At 45.4% G+C, this 16,716-nt stretch overlaps 2 long non-coding RNA genes across 7 annotated transcripts in view; one reads left to right on the top strand and one right to left on the bottom strand.

The window, feature by feature from the left end:
- Window positions 1-16,716, top strand: part of LOC140636516 (uncharacterized) — a 43,321-nt gene that overhangs the window by 1,084 nt on the left and 25,521 nt on the right. For all 5 annotated transcript variants that reach the window (XR_012033716.1, XR_012033713.1, XR_012033714.1 and 2 more), the window contains 2 exons: window positions 137-805; window positions 1,153-1,388. This is a non-coding gene — a long non-coding RNA (uncharacterized lncRNA). The remainder of the gene's footprint in view (window positions 1-136; window positions 806-1,152; window positions 1,389-16,716) is intronic.
- LOC140636519 (uncharacterized) lies at window positions 3,303-8,959 on the bottom strand. 2 transcript variants are annotated; one of them, XR_012033718.1, is made up of 4 exons: window positions 7,989-8,959; window positions 7,578-7,844; window positions 5,634-5,777; window positions 3,303-4,447 (listed from the first exon to the last, which is right to left on the bottom strand). It is a non-coding gene; the product is annotated as an uncharacterized lncRNA (long non-coding RNA). The 2 variants fall into 2 exon arrangements; XR_012033719.1 differs by having other exon boundaries at window positions 8,028-8,959.

Below are 16,716 nucleotides of genomic sequence, written 5' to 3'. Positions count from 1 at the left end.
TCACTTCACTATGTTGTTTATGTGCAGGAACCACTTCACACCCAACTGAGTTTCTGTGTCAGACACTTCTCCAAGTAGTTTTGTCCATGTTTTCTGTGCACTTATAACAGTCTGTTTTGCTTGTTTATTCATGCAGCAGAGTGAAAATTCCCAACAGAAACCTGGGGTCACAGTGAAAGGAAGTTTTGGAGAGGAGGACCAACGCCAGAGAGGAGGAGGAGGAAGGAAGGAAGCAATGAGAGCCATAAGCCCATTTCTCAGGTCACTTCAAAAGCCTCCAATTCAAGACACTGAGCAGATAAGTATCTATTTTTCTTTGCTTAGGAACTGCCCCTCCCCATTTACTGCCTTACAATACTAAGCACATGCTTCTCAGCACGTAAAAAGCCAGGGACAGTCCAGGTTTTGATGCAGGGGGCAAACTTTGCTTTGCCTTGTTGACCAGCCATCACAATGGGGCCTTTCATTGCAGAAGCACATGGTTCCGGGCAACGTGACCTAAGAGCTGGCAAGGGCTCTGGGCGGCACAAAGGAACGGAACTTGTCTTTGTGCTGGGAGTGCAGTGTTAGTATTTGCAGTGGCCCCTCGGTTCAGGATGTGGGCACTGGTCTGTGCCACTCAGTGGCACCTTTACCCTGTTCCCACACCTCTGCAACCAATGGGTGGCCAGAGTGGGCCAGGTTCCTGGAAGAGGAGGTGGGGCAAAGTCCACCTGGGTAGACACACTTGTGTACATCTAAGGCAATTCTCCAGTGGTCAGAAAACTCCTCTGTGCAGATTGTGGTCATTATTTTCACTTCCTTGGTGAGCATGTAAATTTTTAGAGAGAGTTAAAATCTGAAAGTGGAGCATTTTCACATTGGCCAAAGTGGGGAGATAAAATTGGGTCATCGGGAAGAGCCTCGTGGCAAAATACATCTCGTATCCCACTGAATGAAGAACTATTTCAAACACTGTCCTTAAGGCAATTTAATGGGTGCTACTTAAGACCCCTCACACTGTCCCCTACTGCATGAAGTGGTGTCTCCAGGGACTTTTTAGCTCACTCCTCAGGAAAAGGCCTCCATTTGGACGAGGTGGAGGCAGGCAGCAGGGGACAGCTGGACTGGAGTAGGGTTCTATCCATGGACTAACCTTCACTTCTTCCTCAGGGCAGCAAAATACTAACCTGGCCTTCTTCAGACAGCAACCCCCAAACCTGAGGAGGTCCTGATGTGTTTTCCAAATGTCAGTTCATCATAGTCAGCACGGTTTGGGGGCCTGACTGGAAATGGTGCTCATCATCCGGAATTAACTAAACTTCTACTACACGTACTGCAGACGTGCTGCTATCCTCCAGTATCACCATTTCACTGAGAACCAGTCACCAAGAACTATTAATGACAAGGTAAATGAGGTTTATCCAACCCTGTAGTACTTTTTATTAGGCTCTTCCATGCACTGTCTCGTTTAATGTTCACAACACCATTGGGGTGGGTGGGTGGGGGACCAGCCTCTTACAGAGGAGGAGATGGCTTCAGGGAGTCAAGAGGCCCAGGATCACAGGACTAGAGCCAGGGGTCCTGCCCAGCAATCCACCCACCACGCACTTACCCACCAGCTGTGGTAGGAGCCAAGGAATAGGGGCAGGAGGCAGAAAACAGGAAGAGGCAGGAAGGCGAGGTTGTCATGAAGGTTGTGGCTCAGGCGACATCCCTGTGAATCTCTCAGAGCCCGATGGTGGGGGATCCCTCTCCACTACCCCAGGCAGAGAGACCAGGGAGAGAAAGACAAAACACAAAAAACCAAAAAAAACTGCTCGAAAAGAAGGAGCCAGCAGAGGAGTGTCGATGGCCCCGCATGGGTGAGGCGCTGGTTTATGCTCTTTGTCTCCCCCCTCCCTGGCTAAGTCCCACCCCCCCCCCCCCCCCCCGTCCCCCTGGCTAAGTCCCCCCCAACCCCCCTTGCTAAGGCTCCCCTGGGCTCCTGGCTAAGGCCTCCCCTGGCTAAGCGCCCCCGGCCCCTGTGGCTAAGACTCCCCACGAACCCCTGGCTAAGGCCCCCCCCACCCCCCTGGCTAAGGCCCCCCGGCCCCCCTCGTTAAGCGCCCCCTGGCCCGGGCGAGCCTGGCCGCAGGACGGCTGAGCGGAGACCCGCTGCTTGCCGCTCGCCAGGCTCTGCGGGTGGAGGAGGACGGAAGGCAGACGGACAGACGGACGGACGGATGCTGAGGCTTCCAGGTTAGGCGAGAACACAGAACAAAGAACAGGTTGCAAATGATTGTTCTGAAATAGCTACTCCCAGGCCCCTACAGCCCCGGGCACGGCGGGGTGGGGGGGTCCGGGGGGTCCGGCTCCCCTGCAACCGCCACCGCCGCGTTTTCCTGGAGGCTCTGAGAGCATCAGGCTTTAAAACACAGGTGCGGGACGCCGGGGTGGCTCAGCAGTTGGGCGTCTGCCTTGGGCCCAGGGCACAATCCTGGGGACCCACGTCGGGCTCCCTGCATGGGGCCTGCTTCTCCCTCTGCCTGTGGCTCTGCCCCACCCCCTTTGTGTCTCTCATGAATAAATAAATAAAATCTTAAAAAAAAAAAAAAAAAGCAAAGACCATTAAACTTACAGAAGAAAATTTTAAAAAAATAAATAAAAAATAAAAAAAAAAATAAAACACAGATGCGCTGTTTGCTGCGGTGTTGGGGCGGGAGGCCGCCAGCCCGGGGCCGGGTCGGGGGACCGAGGCCGAGGCCGAGCCGCCCCCGCGCCCCGGTCCACCTGCGCCCCGCCGACCCGCGTCCCGGGGGCGTCCCGGTCACCGAGGCCGCATCCCGGGGGCATCCCGGTCACCGAGGCCGCATCTTGGGGGCATCCCGGTCACCGAGGGCGCCAGACTGTGAAGGCGGTGGGAGCTGGCACCACGGAGCCTCCCCAGGGGCTCTGAGAAGCTCAGCGCGGCGATGGCAGGGGCCTGGGGCCAGGTGCGTCCGCGCCCGCCTAGGCCCGCACCTGCGGGGAGCCTGGCTCTGCGGGGCGGGGGGAGCCCCTTCGTCGCCTCCGGGAGGCAAACCCTAGACGCGGGCAGATCCTTCTGCCGCGAGCCCTGGGCGGCGCCTGGCACCTGCAGGACACGGGCTCCCGGAGGTCCAGCTGCAAACCTGGCCCGGGGCGCGGCCTGCGGCTCCGCACGCACAGGCATTGCCGCCTAAGGCCTGCTGGCCCTCAGGGGTCCTGACCACCACTGAGCTGTTCACCTGGCTTCAAAGGGAAAAAATAAAACATAAATAAATAAATAAATAAATAAATAAATAAATAAATAAATAAATACAGGATAGCGCCTAGTGTATTTTTAATGAAGCTGAATTTGTTCAATTTCGGAGAACTACCATTTGTTCTAGGATTATGTCCTTTCTACTCTTTTTGGTAGAAAGGACTTATTTTTAAGAAACAGATGGGACAATGTAATAGATGATAACATTTGTGGCTTTTTTTTTTTTTTTTGTCAAAGCAAAATATGGCAATACTATGTTGGTCTTCCCTTTTGTCTGTGAGTTTGGTTTTTGTTTTGTTTTTTGTTTTATGTGTGCAGTAGCTTAAGGATAGTCACAAATTCTTTGGCGCGTCTCCCATTGAGAGGTGCATCTAATTTGTCTCCCCTTGAATCTGGGGGCTGGCCTTATCGATTCACTTGGCTAATAAAATAGAGTGGGCATAACTAATAGTTGAGAACTTCTGCAACTAGGTCATAGGAAGCCTTGCAGCTTCCTCCTAGGCTTTCTGGAACACTTACTTATGGAACCCAACTGCCATGCTGTTGGAATGCCCAAGAAGCCATGAGGAGAGGCCCATAGAGAAAGGAAGCAAGGCCCCTGGCCAGTACTGGACGAGGTCCTAACTGAGCCAGCACCAACCTGCCAGACGTGGAGCGAGCCCTTTTGGAAGAGGATCCTTCAGCTCCAGTTGAGCTGCCACAACCGATACTTACATGGATCAGAGATGAATTCCACCAACCTTGCCCGAACTGCAGATTTGTGAGGAAAATAAATAATTTTTGTTGCTTCAAACCACTGAGTTTGGGAGTGATTTGGTACACAGAAATAGATAACCACAACAGCTTGTTTGTCTAAACAGTTTGTGAAATTCAAAAATCTGAGAACTGCTGGTTCATGTTGTTTGTTAAACATCTATATTGGGCCGAATAATGGGTCTCCCCCCCTCCCCGCCGAGAAGTCCATGATCTAATCTCCAGCATCTGTGAATATGTTCTGTTACACAGCCAAGGGGAATTAAGGTTACAGATAGAATTAAGATTGCCAATCAGACCTTAAAATGGGGAGACTTTTCTGGATTATTCGGGTGGACCCAATCACAGAGGTCCTTCAGGGCAGAAGAGGAGGTCAGATGAAGGATGAGAACTTGACCTGCTGCTGCTGGCTTTGAAGATGGAAGAAGGACTACAGATGGCCCCTCGAAGCTGGAAGAGGCAAGAGAACAGAGTCTTCCATAAAATATCCAGAAAGGAACGCAGCCCTGCCAACCCCTTGATTTTAGCCCAATGAGGACCTGTGTCAGATTTCTGAGTTCCAGACTGTGAGAACATACATCTGTGTTGCTTACAGGCACTAAATGTGTTGTAATTTGTTACAAAACCCTAGAGAATGAATACAGTGCCTAGCCTGTGCTACTATGTACCCTTGACCTCTTAGGGTCAGAATAGATGGTTAAATCTACTTGAAGATCTTGTATAGCCCCTATTTTAGAGATATAGAAGCCTAAAGATTCTAAGGTCAAACAGCTAATTTGTAACATAGCCAGGACTAGAACTTAGGTGCTCTCAAATTTAAACTCCTTGAGGAAAGGAAATTTGGGGGATGATGGGGACTTCTGTTTGGTTCACCACTCTGTCCTCAGCATCTAGAACAGTGCCTGGCACATGGTGGGGTTTTGTTTTGTTTTGTTTTGTTTTTTCTGGTGGGTATGTTTTGAATGAAAGAGTAAAAATCAATTCCTACACGCTCCGCTGTAGTAGCCATTTCCTCCAGCAAAGTCACCAAAGGACAAAATCCATAGCTTCGTTAAAAATAAACAGGGCAGCCCAGGTGGCTCAGCGGTTTAGCACCGCCTTCAGCCCAGGGTGTGATCCCGGGGTCCCGGGATCGAGTCCCACGTCCATCTCCCTGCATGGAGCCTGCTTCTCCCTCTGCCTGTGTCTCTGCCTCTCTCTGTGTATCTCTCATGAGTAAATAAATAAAATCTTAAAAAAAAAAAAAAAATCTCCATCACATCTTCTGTTTTACATCAGATTATGTGGCTTTTAACTATGTTCTGTGTTTGAAGCCCATCATTCGCTTAATTTTAATTATAAATTATATATTTTTATATAGATACATGGCCCAAATTTTTTTAAGTATGAAAGAATACAATGAAAAACAAATCTCATTTTCATCCCAGTCTTTACGGGTCACCACAGTTACCATGTTCTCATGCATTCTCCCAGACATCAGGCCATATCTTTGAGACTTGAAGCTGAGCAGTTTTATGTCCACGGTAGTCACTGGATTTTTACATTCTTGGCACCTCTCTTGTCATTTGTTACTTTGGCTCTGAAAGAATCTGAGCTACTCCCTATTTTTGGACAAGACCCACCCAACAAGCCTCACCTGGCCCGAGGTGGAGGTCAGGGGTCTTCTGTGGTGCCAGGGCTCACCCAGACCTCTGGGAATAAGGTCTATGGTGGTTATTTAGCTCCAGGGCTGGTTAGTTGGGGCCCAGGCGACTCTGATGGTGTGTCCCACATGCCAGAGCTGGTGGAAGAGACATGAAGATCTCAGAGGTGCCCTCCTGACACTCTCTATGGAGGTTGATGTATACACGATATCCTGCTTCAACCCCTGGGCACTGATTTAGTTCAAGAGGCAAACTGGCTTCTTTTCATGAACCACCCAGTCCAAGGGGTAGCGGGTGATTATCTCAAAATGCTAAGTGAAAGGGACGCCTGGGGGGCTCAGTGCTTGAGGATCTGCCTTTGGCTCAGGTCATGACCCCGGGGTCCTAGGATCGAGTACCACATCGGGCTCCTTACAGGGAGTCTGCTTCTCCCTCTGCCTGTGTCTCTGCCTCTCTCTCTGTGTCTCTCATGAATAAATGCATAAAATCTTACCCCAGAAAAAGATGCTAAGTGAAAAGGTGGAAGCAAGGAACTGTAATGCCCGTCAGCCTTCCTCAGACATTCCACCCCAGCCCAGGCGAGAAGCCCTATTACACTCTCTTAGCACTGCACGCACCACCCCTTGCAGCTCTGTCTCCCCTTACTTGCATTTACGATACTATCACACCAAAAAAAGTTTGCAGCAAGTACAACTAATTACAGTGTAAGTATTTGATTAAAGTCTAAGAACACGTCATTTAGACTAGAAGCCTCCTGAGGGCAAGGACGGTGCCTCTTTGTCTCATGACTGTATCTCCACCCCTAATGCGCTTTGTGGCAAGTGGGTGCACAACACAAATGTGCTGAGTGAGTAATGAATGAGCCAAGAGCCAACCTTCGTGCCGAACGCCAGGCACCCACGAGGGCTCGATAGGTACTTATTCTTTCAATTCTTACAACAGCCTTATGAAAACAGGCTGTAGTAGTATCCCCCTTTGCATAGAAGGAAACTGAGGCAGAGGAGCTTGAGTAACTTGGCCCTGACTGCACGGCGAATGGCAGCCTGGCCCAGAGCCGACCTGTTCAACCACCACATGGCACTGCCTTTCAGTGAAGTTCGGGGCAGGCGCCCGACAGCAGAGGCGCAGAAGCCACATGAAGGAACCAGAGCTCGTGGGGCCCAGAGAGGAGCAGCAGGTGCAAGTCCGGGGGCTCGGGAAGCAGGGGAGAGCCGCGCACCAGTCGCCGGGCGGCCCATCCCAGGGCGGCTGAAAGCCTGACCTTCAGGCCTAGGGGTTTCTGCTCCCATTCCTCCTGCGCGCCTGGCCTCGACGGGAGGCCGAGCCTTTGCAGGAGAGGACGGGCAGGGCCAGCTGCCTCAGGCCCAGGCCTCACCCCACGGTCAGCCTCAGGGGACTGCGGACACAGGCACCCTGCCACCGCCCAGGCCCTGGCCTCAGTGGGCCTCTGCAGCCTCCTCTGCCTGCCCCGGCGGCTCCGGGCCCGCCCGCCTCCCCGGGCCCCAGGCCTCTCATACCTGACTCGCCCCATAAATGGGCTCTTCTCACTCTCAGTTTCTGTCTCGTGGCCTCTTCCCCATCAGCCACCCTCCAGCCTCCCACTGGGCTTGTCAGAAGTTTCTTTTTTTGAAAGATTTTATGTATTCATGAGATGCCCAGAGAGAGGCAGAGGGAGAAGCAGGCTCCCCGCGGGGAGCCCGATGCGGGACTCGATCCCGGGACCCGGGGTCGCGGCCTGGGCCCAAGGCAGGCGCTCCACGGCTGAGCCCCCCAGGGGCCCCTTGTCAGAAGGTCCTGAGGCAGCAGCGGCAGCCCTCGCATTAGTGCTCCTCCCAGTAAATGGGATCCAGCACCTCCTCCCTTTCCGTTGGGGTGTCCTGTGCGCTGCTCCTTGCCATTTTGTGTGCTGTGCATGGGAGCCGCGGCCCGAGCCTTACCTGCGTGAAGTCAGCCAGGCTGCAGCATGGGGTTCTTGGGTATTTGTGATTCAGCCCGGAGCCCAAGCACCCAACCAGAGCTGTTCTTTGACAGGAATCCAGAGGCAGTTTCTAGGTCTGGTGGAGAGATGGCTTCACAGTGTGGGCCTCAGCCTGCAGGAGGACCTGGAACTCTCCGCAGTTGGTCCCCTGAACCGGCTCTGGGTCCCTTTGCCAGTGACCTTGAATACGAGCCCCTGGTTGTCCTCTTCTACAGTCATTAGCACTCTGGACATAGAAGCAAATGCATTCTTGTTAAAGGGATTTGGGGGCAGTGTCACACGGATGGGGAGGCATTTGGGCCCACGTAGAGAGAGGGAAGGACCCCGCCCATCGCAGGCCCGGCTCTGCCCCAGCCGGCGCCCTGCTCACCGTGGCATCAGCGCCAGCTCTGTGGTCGGCCCCACGCACCTGCTCTCCAAGTGAGCCCACTCTGGTCCCAAGTGAGGAGCGAGAGGCTGTGTCACCAGAGCTGCGAGCCGGGGTTCCGGGGAAGATAGGAGGTTACTAAGGTGAAAAAGCCTTCTCTTTACCAACCATCATCCCCTTCTCCAAATGCAACCCCAAACATAAAGTAAGATATGAAATTAAATAAAATGTAGGATCCCTACGGGGGCGTTCAGAGGCAGACCAGTTCTCCCCAGCAGACGCTACTCCAAAAGCACAAAAACCTCATTCTGTTTTGGTGCGAGAGCAACTGTCTGTTCATAATAATGTTCAAGGTCCCTGCTGAGAATGGGGAATGAATTAAAATACTTGGGAATTTCTCTTCTCTGCAGGGGCCATGCCATTTTTTAAAAGTGCCATTTTGAGGATTTCGCGATCACGTTTCCTTTAAAGAGGAGGTAGGTCCCTTGACTCATATCCATGTGCAAACGCTCCCAGCCCCCATCGTTTGGGAAAAGTGGCTCCTCCGGAGGGTTGGGGGGTTGGGAAGCCCGTGGCCGTCCTGTGGCTGAGAACTGTGCCTCCCCTGCCTGTTGAGGGAAAGAGGAGAGGGCATCCTGTCACACTTACTGTATCCAATTTCTTTGCTCCGTGCTTTCATTTTATCTTTTACTTTGTAGAAAATGAGAAGTGTCTTTTTTGTCTTTGTGAATCTTTCATCCAAACCAGCATTTCTTCTACTCTCTGGCTACTCCAGAAAAATACGGAAAGAAAATTCTTTGTATGCCTTTGAAATAATAATATTTAAATTCTTGTTGAAGCAGTAAGCCATGTGCATTATTGGAAATTTAGAGAAAAACAAACTGCCCATCATCTCAGGATCCAGAGACAATCATTACTCATAATTTGGATCACCAAAATCAACCTGTCTAGGTCCTGATGGTCCTTTTGGTTCATACTGCTGGATGTGATTTGCTAATTTTTGTTAAGGATTTTTACATGTATGTTCATGAGGAGTTTGGGTCTATAGTTTATGTATGTGTGTGTGATATTTTGTCAGGTTTTGGTATCAGGATAATGCTTCTCTAATAAATCAAGTTAGAATGTGTTTCCTCCTCTTCTGTATTCTGGAAGAGATTGTGTAGAGTTGGTATTATTCCTTAAATATTAGTAGAATTTGCCAGTGAAAACATTTATACCTACAGTTTATTTTATTGAAATTTTTAAACTACAAATTCAATTTCTTATTATAGATTTATACAGAATTTCTCTTTCTTCTTGAGTCAGTTTTGGTAATGTGTCTTTTCATGATATTCCTAGAAAATCCTTTCATTTTATCAGGGGTGCCTGGCTGGCTCAGTTGGTAGGGCATGCGACCCTTGATCTCAGGGTTGTGAGTTCGAGCCCCACATTGGGTGTAGAGATTACTTAAAATAAAATAATAAATAAAATTTTAAAATAAAATCTTTAAAATAAAAAATACCTTTACCAGATTGGTAGTAATATCCCCTCTTTCATTGCTGATTTTGATAATTTGTCTTCCCTCTTTCTTTTAAATTTCTTTTAAAGATTTAAAAAAATCTTTTCAAAGTACATAGTTTGGCTTAATTGAATTGATTTTCTGTATTTACTGTTTTCTATTTTATTGATTTTTACATTAATCTTTATTTTTTTTCCTTTCTTCTGCTTACTTAAGGTTTCATTTGCTCTTTTTTTGCTCTTTTTTTTAATAATTTTTTAAGGTGAACGTTGAGGTAATTGGCTCATAATACTTCTTTTTATTTTTTTTTAAAGATTTATTTTTATTTACTTATGATAGACATAGAGAGAGAGAGAGAGGCAGAGACACAGGCAGAGGGAGAAGCAGGCTCCACGCCGGGAGCCCGATGCGGGACTCGATCCCGGGACTCCAGGATTGCACCCTGGGCCAAAGGCAGGTGCCAAATCCCTGAGCCACCCAGGGATCCCCATACTTCTTCTTTTTAAATGATTTATTTATTTTAGAGAGAGAGCACACAAGCGAGCATGGTGGGGAGGAACAGAGGGATAAGGAGATAGAATCTCAAGCAGACTCAGTGCTGAGTGTGAGGGGGCTTGATCCCGTGACCCTGAAATCATGAACTGAGCTGAAACCAAGAGTGGATGCTTATCCTGACTGTGCTACTCAAGTGCCCCAATATTCTTTCTTCTTTAATAGAAGGATTTGGTGTTATAGATTCCTCCGAACCACTGCTTTAGCTGCAATTCATACATTTTAATATGTTGTGTTTTATTTTAAATCCATTATGTTTTGAAATTTCCTTTTTAAAAAAAAAAAAAGGTTTTATTTACTTATTTATCTGAGAGAATGGGAAGGGACAGAAAGAGAGGGAGAGAGAGAGTCTCAAGCAGACTCTGCCCTGAGTGCAGAGCTCAAATGAGGCTCCATCTCATGACTCTGAGATCATGACCTGAGCCCAAATCAAGAGTCAGACAATCAACTGAGCCACCCACATGCCTCTCTTGTTTTTTAAGCAGGCTCCACGCTCAGTCCTCACACTCATGACCCCGAGACTAAGACCTGAGCTGAAACAAAGAGTCAGATGTTTAACTGACCGAACTACCGAGGCAGCCACGAAATTCCCTTCTTGATTTCTTCTATTGTCCCTGGGTTATTTAGAAGTTCTTTGTTGAATATCCAAATATTTGGAGAACTCCTGTTTCTTACTGTTGATGATCTTTTTAACTCCACTGTGGTCAGAGAACATCTTTTGAATAATTTCAGTCATTTTCAATTTATTTAGCTTTGTTTTAGGACCTATTATATGATCTATCCTGGAGAATACTTTGTGTACAGTCTAAAAGGACATGTATTCTGGGTCACCTGGCTGGCTCAGTCAGTAGAGCATGTGACTCTTGATTTTAGAGTTGTAAGTTCAAGCCCCATGTTGGGCATAGAGATTACTCAAAAATAAATCATTAAAAAAATAAATAAAAGGATGCGTATTCCACTGCTGTTAGAATTTTTAAGTCTCCTCTATCTTTATTCATTTTTGTCCAGTTAGTCTGTCAATTACCAAAAGGTGGGTATTGGAATCTCTAACAGTAGTCATGGAATTGTCAATTTCTTCCTTCAATTCTGTCAATTTTTGCTTTATATATTTTGAGGCTCTATTTGTTAGGTGTGTATACACTTATATCTACATGATTTATTGAGATTTTTAGTATTGTGAAATACCTCCCTTTGTTGTTTAATTTCTATATGTTGGAGGGGCTTTTGTTCTTCTTCTTTTTTTTTTTTTTTTTGGCTTTTGTTCTTCTATTGCTCTTCTGCTGTTTTCTTTTGTGATAAAAATATTTTAAGTGCATTATCTTTATTTCTGACTTTAAAAGTATTCTTAGAATTTATCAGTGATTGCTCTAGGGATTAAAATTTTACCTTGTCATAATCTAGTTCAAGTGAATGCTGACTTAATTCCAGTAAAATATAGCAACTTTCCTCCAATATAACACATTCTCCCTTTCCTTTATGCTATTTCTGTTTGTAATTATGTATGTGATAATGATCAGCTTAATAGTAGTGTTACAGTTTTATAGAATATTGACTTTTAAAAAAATCAAGAGAAAAAATATATTTATAGTCTTTATATTTACTCACATGTTTACCATTCCCATGTTCTTCATTTTTTCCTTTTCTTTCTTTCTTTCTTTCTTTTTCTTTCTTCTTTCTTTTCACAATGAAAGTTTACATTTAGAATTAGCCAGCTGGACTCAGTTTAAACGATGTCAATTTTGTTGGCAACATCCAAAGCATCATGGTCAGGAGCCAAACATATGTCTTTTTCTGCCCATCAGGCCTGATCATGGTGTTGACCCTGACCACATCAGTGTCACAGAGCTTCCCCACAGCCTCTTTGATCTGGTGCTTGTTGGCCTTGGCATGACACCCACAATGAACAGTGTGTGGCTTTCTTTTTTTCTTTTTCTTTTTTTCTTTTCTTTTCTTTTTTAATTCAGACAGAGAGAGAGGCAGAGACACAGGCAGAGGGAGAAGCAGGCTCCATGCAGGAAGCCTGATGTGGGACTCAATCCCAGGTCTCCAGGATCACACCCGGGCTGCAGGCAGCGCTAAACCGCTGCACCACTGGGGCTGCCCAATGTGTGTGGCTTTCTTCTATCTTCTTCATGGCTGACTCGGTGGTTAGGGGGACCTTGATGATGGCATAGCGGTCAGGCTTGTTTCTCCCGGGGCACTCTTCCAAAGATAATCTGGATTCTCTTCACAGTGGTAATGTCTTGAGCTATTAGAAAGCAGGTGATGTGTGGATCTTTCCGCGTGTGGCTGTGGACACCTTTCAACACCACTTTTTTGGTCTTCAAAGCCTTTGCTTTGGCTTTAGGGAAGGAGCAGGGGTTTCCTTCTGGCTTTTGGCACCATCCTTGTGAAAGCCTTCATTTCTTCTTTGGATTCAGGTTAACACCTGGTGTCACTTCCTTTCAGCCTGAAGAACTTCCTTTAGCATTCCTTATGAAGCTGGTCAGCTAGCAACAAATTCTTTCAATCTTTATCTGGGAACGTCTTTGTTTCATTTTCATTGCTAAAGGATAGTTTTACTGGATGTAAAATTCTTGGTTAAGAGTTTTTCTTTTCTCTTTGAGCAATCTGAATAACTAATTCTATTCTGTTTTGGCCTCCAGGTTTCTGACAAGAAGTTGACCATTATTTTTCCCTTGTTTGTGATGAGATGTTTTCTTTCACTGGTTTCAAGTTTTTCCCTTGTATTTGCCTTCTAATAGTTTTGACTATGATGTGTCTAGGAGTGGATCTCTTTTTATATGTTCTGCTTGGAGTTTGTTGAACTTCTGGGTCTATAGATTACTGCTTTCATCAAATTTGAGAATTTTTCAGCCATTATGTCATGACGTATTATTCTGCCACTTTCTTTTAGCCTTCTGGGACACCCACTGCATGTATATTGGTATGCTTGATGCTATCCCACCAGTCTCTGAGGCTCTGTTTATTTTTCTTTAATATTTTTCCTCACTGTTCCTCAGATTGAATAATTCCTAATGATCCATATTCAAGTTCATTGATTTTTTTTTCTTCTGTGACCTCTTCCAGATTTTAAAAATTTTCTGTTTTTATATATTTCAACTCAAAATTCCCATTAGTTTCTTTTTTATAATGTCTACTTCTTTGTTGAGATTCTCTATTTGTCAAGTCATTGTCACTGAACTGTTCTAAAGGTGTAGTTTCCTTTAGTTCTTTGAATATATTTATAATAGCTATTTTGACTTTTTTCCCCTGCTAAATCTGGTTTCTGGGCCTACTCAGAGTTTCTGTTGTTTTATTTTGTTTTGAGTATGAGTCACATTTTTTAAGAGTATAAATCAGATTTCTGGTTTTTTCCCATGTCTCATCATTTTTCTTGAAAATTTGACATTTTAGAAAATATACTATAGCAACTCTGGATTCTAATTTCTTTTTCTGGGATGAGTATGTTGTTTTTATTAACTTGTCTGGACTTAATCTGTGGAATCTGTGTCTCCTGCAGTGTGTGGCCATGAATGTTTCATGGCCACACATGCTGTTTTATTATTTTTAATTCTTATGTTTAATTTTTAGCCAGGCCCCCAAAGCATTGTCCCTGTGTCTGCATAGTTTAGTGGTCAGCTGATGACTGGGAAGAGAGGTTCTGCTCAAACACCTTAAGCCTATAAGATCCATCCTCTGTTGATGGATTTGTGTGTGGGTTGAGGAATGCATTTAAAGGTCAGTCAGTTTTCAAGTCTGCCTGACTTGTATTTTGTTCCAGAATTTCTTGGCTCCCCTCTGTACATATGCATAGTGTCCTCGTCAACTAGGGATGCATGGAGAGCTTATACAGCTTTTTTATGGCTCTTATTTCTAGGATTTCCCCCATTAAATTTCTGACTCATCAGCCACTCTCTTCTAACCAGGACTGCAATCTCAGACCAGCAGCACTGCAAAGTATCTTTTTTCAATCCTACTGAGTTTGCTGCTTTAACTGACAACATTGCTGGGTATGAGTTTTTACCTTTCTTTCCAAATCTAATCTGCCCCTTTCTGACAGTAAGGCTGCTGGTTTTCACAGCCAGTATTGTGCTGGTAAAATTACCAGGCTAGATGTACTGGGGGCACAGGGAAGGGATCCCATGAAGGCCACAAATCCTCATCATTTTAACATAAAAGTTTAGCAGCTAAATGCTTCTCAATTTGTTCTTTCCTTTTGCTTAATTTCCCAAGCCCTGAAATTGGTTGTTTTTTGTTTGTTTGTTTGTTTGTTTTTACCATTTTGCTCAGTTTTATAGTTTTGGGGGGCAGGAGGGCTGAGAATTTGTCAACCTTTTCACTCTGCCATAGCCAGAAGTCCCACCCAATATATATTTTCAAAATATAATCACACTGCACATTCTGTTGTCTATACTGAAAAGTCAATCCTAGATTTTCAGTTTCATTTGTGCATTTGATAACTTGACTTATTTTAGTTACTTTTCTAAATTTCCAAATAGAACTTTGAGGACCACTACCTCCTTTGACCCAGGATCCCCTTAAAAACTCAAAGAAATTTTAAATGACCATTTGGTTAGGGGACCCCTAACCTGGACCCCTTAAGCCATAGGAGTAGGAGAAAGTTGTGACAGGGAAGGGAGGGGCAATTAATAAGATACTTTCAATATTTGAAAAACACACATGAGCATTGAACAATTACCAGACACAAGGCAAAGCTTACCACAATATCTCATTCCTAAGTTTTGGACTGGTATTACTTCAACTCACTATAAGGATTCTGTAATCTTATGCTGATCAGAGGTTTTTGTTGGTAGTTATAAATAGTGCCAGTTAACAAAAGTGGGAGAGTAAGCCAATTATTACCTAATAAAGCAGTTTATTTTAAACATGGGTGTGGGTCCAAGGGAACAAAGTAACAAAGGGACCTTGGAGATAAAATAGAAACTCTGATGTGGCCCCCACCTCGCTGATACAGATGAGGAAACATGAGGCCAGTCCAGTAGGCCACATGGCAAGTTATAGCACGACCCAAATCTACATCTATGGGCAACCCAACTTACCCTTTAAGTCTATAAACATATTACAGCACAGAGTACATAGCCACTATCAATTAAGTCCTATGATTTAAATAATATAAAACATAAATCAATGCTGTCTACTAGAACTTTCTGCAATGATGGAAATATTTATATTGGTACTGTCCAAAATTGTAGCCACTAGCCAATAGCCACTGGCTATTGAATACTTGAAATATGGCTAGTGAAATTGAGGAACTGAATTGAATAATTTATAGTGGCTAACGTTTTGGAGAATGAAGATGTAAACACTTGTGTCATTCATAAAATTAAATTCCTTCTCTAAGCTATTCAAAGCATAAGGCAGTTATTTTCAAACTTTATTTTTTATTTGTTTAAGATTTATTTTATTCTAGAAAGATAATGTGAGCAGGGGAAGGGGCAAAGAGAGAGGGAGACAAGCAGACTTCTGTGCTGAGTAGAGAGCCCAATGCAGAGCTCAGTTCCAGGACCCTGAGATCATGACCTGAGCCAAAGTTAAATGCTGAACTGACTGAGCCACCAGGTGCCCTTCAAACTTTAAATCACAGAATCTACTCTTTAAAAAAGGAAAATATTGCTCCCAAACTAATAAAACGTAGACCAGCAGAGCTACCATGAGAGTGGGCATGGAGCCAGCTGTTTCCCTCCTCTGCTTTCTACCTTTATTGAGTCTCACCTGGGGCCTGACCCACCTGGGGCCTTGGGAACCTCCTCAGAAGCCCTAAGACTGCACTGAGCATAGTGTGACAATCATCAACAAAAAGTGCAGAATAGAACAGCAGCAGGTAATTCCCCTAACAAATAGTTACTGAGCAGCAGCTGGGAACTAGACAGTAATCTAAATATTACAGGAATTACACAGGAAATATGGCCCCTGCAACAAAAAGACAAAAAAAGACAATAATGCTTAGCAATACTATCTTAGCCAGATGCTACCCATACCTTATCTCGTTTTATCATCATGTTAGCTCTGTGAAGTGTTATGATCTTCATTCATTTCACAGTTTAGTACATTAGGCTTTGGGAGAGCAATAGCTCCACCCAAGAACCACACACAACTGGTCAGGAGGAGCTGAGACCTAGGTCTGCCAGACACAAAGCTGTGTTGTGCCCCTCCAGGGCTCACCATGGGGGCTCAAGTAAGCTCCCGTGGGAACTGGAGTGAGAGAAATAATATAATTGAGGGTTAAATTGTCATTAGGTCAAAGAGGAGATAGTCACAAGTAGCTCCCAGAAGCTTCTGCTATCACCAGATGGAGCTAGGAGTAGGTCAGCCAAAAAAGAACAGGAAAAGAAAGGCTGAGGCCCATAAAGACGAAGGAGACAGAATCACGGTCAAGGAACTAGAATTTGGCCAAGGAGCTGAATATTTCTAGCCCCTTCATAGCCCTGCAGGGCATTCAACTGCTAGATGAATACACCAGTTTGATATTGTGATGTAATAAGAAATATATATTTGGTCTTTGTTCTCAGTTCCTAGCACAGAGCTCCTAAACCCCTGATAATTTTCTGAATGATAGGGTTAATAGGAGCATCCTCTGTTATCATATTTGGTTTTAGCCTCTGATTCCTGACACAAAAGCTTCTTAGGCCCTTGCAATGTCCAGAGTGATAAGGGTGTCTTTCCATATGCTAATGAGAT

Source organism: Canis lupus, chromosome 7, assembly GCF_048164855.1.
Source record: "Canis lupus baileyi chromosome 7, mCanLup2.hap1, whole genome shotgun sequence".
In the NCBI taxonomy this organism is placed as follows: domain Eukaryota; kingdom Metazoa; phylum Chordata; class Mammalia; order Carnivora; family Canidae; genus Canis; species Canis lupus.
The sequence above is the reverse complement of the archived record's forward strand: the minus strand, read 5'-3'. Positions and strand labels throughout refer to the sequence as shown.